This window comes from Salmo trutta, chromosome 22 (assembly GCF_901001165.1).
Source record: "Salmo trutta chromosome 22, fSalTru1.1, whole genome shotgun sequence".
Classification (NCBI taxonomy): domain Eukaryota; kingdom Metazoa; phylum Chordata; class Actinopteri; order Salmoniformes; family Salmonidae; genus Salmo; species Salmo trutta.
In genome coordinates, this window is record NC_042978.1 from 49,210,070 (window position 1) to 49,216,927 (window position 6,858).

Genomic DNA, 6,858 nt, shown 5'->3' on the forward strand with positions numbered 1-6,858 from the left:
CTGACCCTTATTGTAAACCTAACCCCTACCGTGACCCTTATTGTAAACCTAACCCCTACTCTAACCCTAACCGATATTGTAAACCTAACCATAACCCTAACGCCTACCCTAACCCTTATTCTAAACCTAACCTTTACCCTAATCCTAACCCTTACCCTAACCTTAGCAAGCAGTTGCTTATCAACAGTTTGTTGATTTGTATGACCATCTGTAGAGCATCTAAATGGACTATCCAAAATACATGGAAATAAATTATGACCTCTACTGTTTCTGTTCTGTATAAAAGCATCATCAAAATAGTTGAAAAGACCACCCTTGTCCTGTTTGTGCCGTCACGCCATCTCCCGGTGTCACTCGTTGTCATGTCAATTGACAGCAATGATGTTGACAAGAGCACAGGTCTATCTGGGACCAGGATACCCTCTTATCTGGTAATGGCGTGAACAGTTAGTTACACATTCCTGTCAAATAAACCCAAGAAGAAAAATAGGAATTTACACATGTAGACCTTGCAGGTTATGATGATGTTCAAGCACTTCATTGTAAATATACATCCTCCAAATTATTCAAACGACTTCTTCATTGTCATTAAAATTGTGTCATATAAAGTGTCCACTCCCTACGATGATAAAAAATGGACTTCTATGCTGCCTGTGTTTAAAAGGTTACTACTACTACTACTGAAATAATCTGGTCCTGTTTTCAGAACCAGGTAACGTGGTATACTGGTATTGTGGATAACCAGTGATCAGAACATAATTTTTTATTTAGAAAAATGTTCACTTTTAATTTTGAAATGTTTTTTTTTTCTTTTTTGTGTAAGACAATGCACTTTTTAAAAGGAAACATGTATGGTGTTTGGCAGTTAGTGAAAATCTAGTCTTTGTAGTCTTACAAAAGACCATAATCTTCATAACATTTGGAGTACTGTGTCTTGACGGTTAGTGTAGAGTTTTAAACATTTGTGAATATGTTCCTCACCAGTCTCCAAAAATAAGACGAGAAGCACCACCATTGTGAATACTGGTGAAATCCTGAAATCCCGACCCATCTGACGAGCCAAATACTAGTCCAAGCTGGAGCCAAGTGAGCTAGCATCAGAACATACCTTAAATAGCTGGAGTAACAGCTCTCCATAGTGGGCTTACAAATGTACAGTAAAATACCGTTGAATCCCTGATGTCAGAAGAGAGTCCCAGGGAGAAAGAAAAAAAACAATCCCTCAAAGTGAGAACTTCAAGGTAGTTATTGATTTTTCCACAACCCTTTGTAAATGTTACCCAAGTCTAACTATGGCTCTGGTACTTTCTGGTACTTTCTGTTAGCTGAGTAGGGATGAAATAGGTATAAAAAACAGGCCTGGGTATTCACAGAACTTAACATTTACAATGTTGATACTGTGAAGAGAAAAAGGAGGACTCAGACATATATTAGGATACCTAATAAAGAAATGCCCCCGATAGAAGAATGTGAAACGTCACCTGCTTATTCATACCCAGTGAAACATAACCCCTGCACCAAAACAACTAGTGAGGGGATTGACACCGTAGGCAGACCTTTACTTATCCTACTGTTTCACTCAATGTATTATTGCCCTGGTGCCTAGGAATGTATTGCTCTCAATGTACTGCCTCACTGGAGACAGTGTTGATATGTAAGGGGAGCACTTTGGGGGGGGGGGGTATTTATTCATTCATTGATTGACTGATTCATTCATTGATTAATTACCATGTACACTTGTTCTTGTGTATTTTCTTCTTCCCTGACCTGGGTACAGCACCCTCCTCGCCACTATATTAGGACTAGAGACAGTGTGTTTGCTCCTTCCCTGACCTGGGTACAGCACCCTCCTCACCACTATATTAGGACTAGAGACAGTGTGTTTGCTCCTTCCCTGACCTGGGTACAGCACCCTCCTCACCACTATATTAGGACTAGAGACAGTGTGTTTGCTCCTTCCCTGACCTGGGTACAGCACCCTCCTCGCCACTATATTAGGACTAGAGACAGTGTCACGATCCTGAGAAGGAACAATGGTTTACTGTTGATTTAACAATGGAACAATGGTTTACTGTTGATTGATTGAACAATGGTTTACTGTTGATTGAACAATGGAACAATGGTTTACTGTTGATTGATTGAACAATGGTTTACTGTTGATTGATTGAACAACGGTTTACTGTTGATTGATTGAACAATGGTTTACTGTTGATTGATTGAACGAACAATGGTTTACTGTTGATTGATTGAACGAACGATGGTTTACTGTTGATTGATTGAACGAACAATGGTTTACTGTTGATTGATCGAACGAACAATGGTTTACTGTTGATTGATCGAACGAACAATGGTTTACTGTTGATTGATCGAACGAACAATGGTTTACTGTTGATTGATTGAACGAACAATGGTTTACTGTTGATTGATCGAACGAACAATGGTTTACTGTTGATTGATCGAACGAACAATGGTTTACTGTTGATTGATCGAACGAACAATGGTTTACTGTTGATTGATTGAACGAACAATGGTTTACTGTTGATTGGACTACAACACCACAGTGCAGCAGCTTTGGGAAAATATGCGCGTCCCACACGTTACCCTATACAATGCGCTACTTTTGACCTGGGCCCTGGTCAAAAGTACTGCCCTATATATAAAATAGGGTGCCATTTGGGACGCAGGCAATATCATGTGCTGGCTGTCGGGTGAGTTGGTTTGTGTTGGAGGCTGTTGAGGCTGGGGGCTGTGGAGGCTGTTGATGCTGGGGGCTGTGGAGGCTGTTGAGACTGGGGGCTGTTGAGGCTGGGGGCTGTTAAGGCTGGGGGCTGTTGAGGCTGTTGAGGCTGGGGGCCAGCCTGGCCCTGATTGGGTGTGTTGTATATCCTGTAGTCTGTTCATTGTCTTACGTCAAATAGCACAATGATTCCACCTGCAACCGTTGGTTGAGGGACGAGCGTCCCGTAGAAGTGACGCCACCTGACGTAAGATAATGGTACAACTCTGACGCAGCAGATCATAGGTCAGGACCCGGTTAGTTACGGTAACTCAGCAGACCATCGGTTAGTTACGGTAACTCAGCAGACCATCGGTTAGTTACGGTAACTCAGCAGACCATCGGTTAGTTACGGTAACTCAGCAGACCATCGGTTAGTTACGGTAACTCAGAGCAGATCATAGGTCAGGACCCGGTTAGTTACGGTAACTCAGCAGACCATCGGTTAGTTACGGTAACTCAGAGCAGACCATCGGTTAGTTACGGTAACTCAGAGCAGACCATAGGTCAGGACCAAGGTTAGTTACGGTAACTCAGAGTAGATCATAGGTCAGGACCCGGTTAGTTACGGTAACTCAGAGCAGATCATAGGTCAGGACCAAGGTTAGTTACGGTAACTCAGAGTAGATCATAGCTCAGGACCCGGTTAGTTACGGTAACTCAGAGTAGATCATAGGTCAGGACCAAGGTTAGTTACGGTAACTCAGAGCAGACCATAGGTCAGGACCAAGGTTAGTTACGGTAACTCAGCAAACCATCGGTTAGTTACGGTAACTCAGAGCAGATCATAGGTCAGGACCAAGGTTAGTTACGGTAACTCAGAGTAGATCATAGGTCAGGACCCGGTTAGTTACGGTAACTCAGAGCAGATCATAGGTCAGGACCAAGGTTAGTTACGGTAACTCAGAGTAGATCATAGCTCAGGACCCGGTTAGTTACGGTAACTCAGAGTAGATCATAGGTCAGGACCAAGGTTAGTTACGGTAACTCAGAGCAGACCATAGGTCAGGACCAAGGTTAGTTACGGTAACTCAGCAAACCATCGGTTAGTTACGGTAACTCAGAGCAGATCATAGGTCAGGACCAAGGTTAGTTACGGTAACTCAGCAAACCATCGGTTAGTTACGGTAACTCAGAGCAGATCATAGGTCAGGACCAAGGTTAGTTACGGTAACTCAGAGATGGCTCTCCATTCACACTGTATAGAGATCTAGCATGTCTGTCCAAAACGATCAATAAAAATGTCTTACTATCAAAACCATCTCCTGTTGTTCTTGATTTGATTGAACTTGCTTTGATTCAACAAAACACAAGTGATTGTTCCTGGTTTGTGAAGGTAGACTGGCCTGGTATACTGCTACCATTGTTTCTCTTCTGAGTCAGATTAGTGGATTTAAATTATTCTTTGGATTATATAGGAGGATTCGGCACACAATCTGTTTATATAAAGGTGGAGTCGAGCACGTTGTTTATTGTTACATGGATTTAAGTTATTGGTGTCGCTGTCTGAGTTTAAAGCTCTGATAGAGGAAAATATTGTTAACTATTCTTAATTGTTTTTATTGTAATGTGTGTACACACTGACTACTTCCTGCTGACCTCTTGCCAGGTCCACCTCCAAAAACAGGCTTTTACTGGTTAAATAAAAAGGTCAAAACAATAAATAAAACTGAGCATTTTCTTGTCATCAAAGACATTAACCCATAGAATGAAAACACCTTGAAGGTAGAAACGTAGCTAGACACCCCCCCATCAGGCTAGACGTAGACACCCCCATCAGGCTAGACACCCCCATCAGGCTAGATGTTTACACCCCCATCAGGCTAGATGTTTACACCCCCATCAGGCTAGACGTAGACACCCCCATCAGGCTAGACGTAGACACCCCCATCAGGCTAGACGTAGACACCCCCATCAGGCTAGACGTACACACCCCCATCAGGCTAGACACCAGACACCATCAGGCTAATTGTTTACACCCCCATCAGGCTAGTTGTTTACACCCCTATCAGGCTAGACACCCCCATCAGGCTAGATGTAGACTCCCCCATCAGGCTAGATGTAGACACCCCCATCAGGCTAGATGTAGACACCCCCATCAGGCTAGATGTAGACACCCCCATCAGGCTAGATGTTCACACCCCCATCAGGCTAGATGTTTACACCCCCCATCAGGCTAGTTGTTTACACCCCCATCAGGCTAGTTGTTTACACCCCCATCAGGCTAGATGTATACACCCCCATCAGGCTAGATGTACACACCCCCATCAGGCTAGATGTAGACACCCCCACCAGGCTAGATGTACACACCCCTATCAGGCTAGATGTACACACCCCCATCAGGCTAGACGTACACACCCCCATCAGGCTAGATGTACACACCCCCATCAGGCTAGATGTAGACACCCCCATCAGGCTAGATGTAGACACCCCCATCAGGCTAGACGTACACCCCCATCAGGCTAGATGTACACACCCCCATCAGGCTAGATGTTTACACCCCCATCAGGCTAGTTGTATACACCCCCATCAGGCTAGATGTACACACCCCCATCAGGCTAGATGTACACACCCCCATCAGGCTAGATGTACACACCCCCATGAGGCTAGATGTAGACACCCCCATCAGGCTAGACGTATACACCCCCACCAGGCTAGATGTACACACCCGCATCAGGCTAGATGTAGACACCCCCATCAGGCTAGATGTACACACCCCCACCAGGCTAGATGTACACACCCCCATCAGGCTAGATGTACACACCCCCATCAAGCTAGATGTACACACCCCCATCAGGCTAGATGTACACACCCCCATCAGGCTAGACACCCCCATCAGGCTAGATGTATACATCCCCATCAGGCTAGATGTACACACCCCCATCAGGCTAGATGTAGACACCCCCATCTGTCTAGACACCCCCATCAAGCTAGATGTACACACCCCCATCAGGCTAGATGTAGACACCCCCATCAGGCTAGACACCCCCATCAGGCTAGTTGTACACACCCCCATCAGGCTAGACGTACACACCCCCATCAGGCTAGATGTACACACCCCCATCAGGCTAGATGTACACACCCCCATCAGGCTAGATGTATACACCCCCATCAGGCTAGATGTATACACCCCCATCAGGCTAGATGTACACACCCCCATCAGGCTAGATGTACACACCCCCATCAGGCTAGATGTAGACACCCCCATCAGGCTAGATGTATACACCCCCATCAGGCTAGATGTATACACCCCCATCAGGCTAGATGTACACACCCCCATCAGGCTAGATGTAGACACCCCCATCAGGCTAGATGTAGACACCCCCATCAGGCTAGATGTACACACCCCCATCAGGCTAGATGTAGACACCCCCATCAGGCTAGATGTACAGACCCCCATCAGGCTAGATGTAGACACCCCCATCAGGCTAGATGTTTACACCCCCATCAGGCTAGTTGTTTACACCCCCATCAGGCTAGATGTAGACACCCCCATCAGGCTAGATGTTTACACCCCCATCAGGCTAGATGTTTACACCCCCATCAGGCTAGATGTATACACCCCCATCAGGCTAGATGTACACACCCCCATCAGGCTAGATGTAGACACCCCCATCAGGCTAGATGTAGACACCCCCATCAGGCTAGATGTATACACCCCCATCAGGCTAGATGTAAATACCCCCATCAGGCTAGATGTACACACCCCCATCAGGCTAGATGTAGACACCCCATGAGGCTAGATGTACAGACCCCCATCAGGCTAGATGTAGACACCCCCATCAGGCTAGATGTTTACACCCCCATCAGGCTAGTTGTTTACACCCCCATCAGGCTAGATGTAGACACCCCCATCAGGCTAGATGTTTACACCCCCATCAGGCTAGATGTACACACCCCCCATCAGGCTAGATGTATACACCCCCATCAGGCTAGATGTACACACCCCCATCAGGCTAGACACCCCCATCAGGCTAGATGTATACACCCCCATCAGGCTAGATGTTTACACCCCCATCAGGCTAGATGTAGACACCCCCATCAGGCTAGATGTATACACCCCCATCAGGCTAGATGTACAC

At 45.9% G+C, this 6,858-nt stretch overlaps 1 long non-coding RNA gene across 1 annotated transcript; it reads left to right on the forward strand.

Moving 5' to 3' along the window:
- Positions 1–1,680: 1,680 nt before the first annotated feature.
- LOC115158889 (uncharacterized) lies at positions 1,681–4,034 on the forward strand. The gene is made up of 2 exons (XR_003868766.1): positions 1,681–3,864; positions 3,937–4,034. It is a non-coding gene; the product is annotated as an uncharacterized LOC115158889 (long non-coding RNA).
- The last annotated feature ends 2,824 nt before the right edge of the window (positions 4,035–6,858 follow it).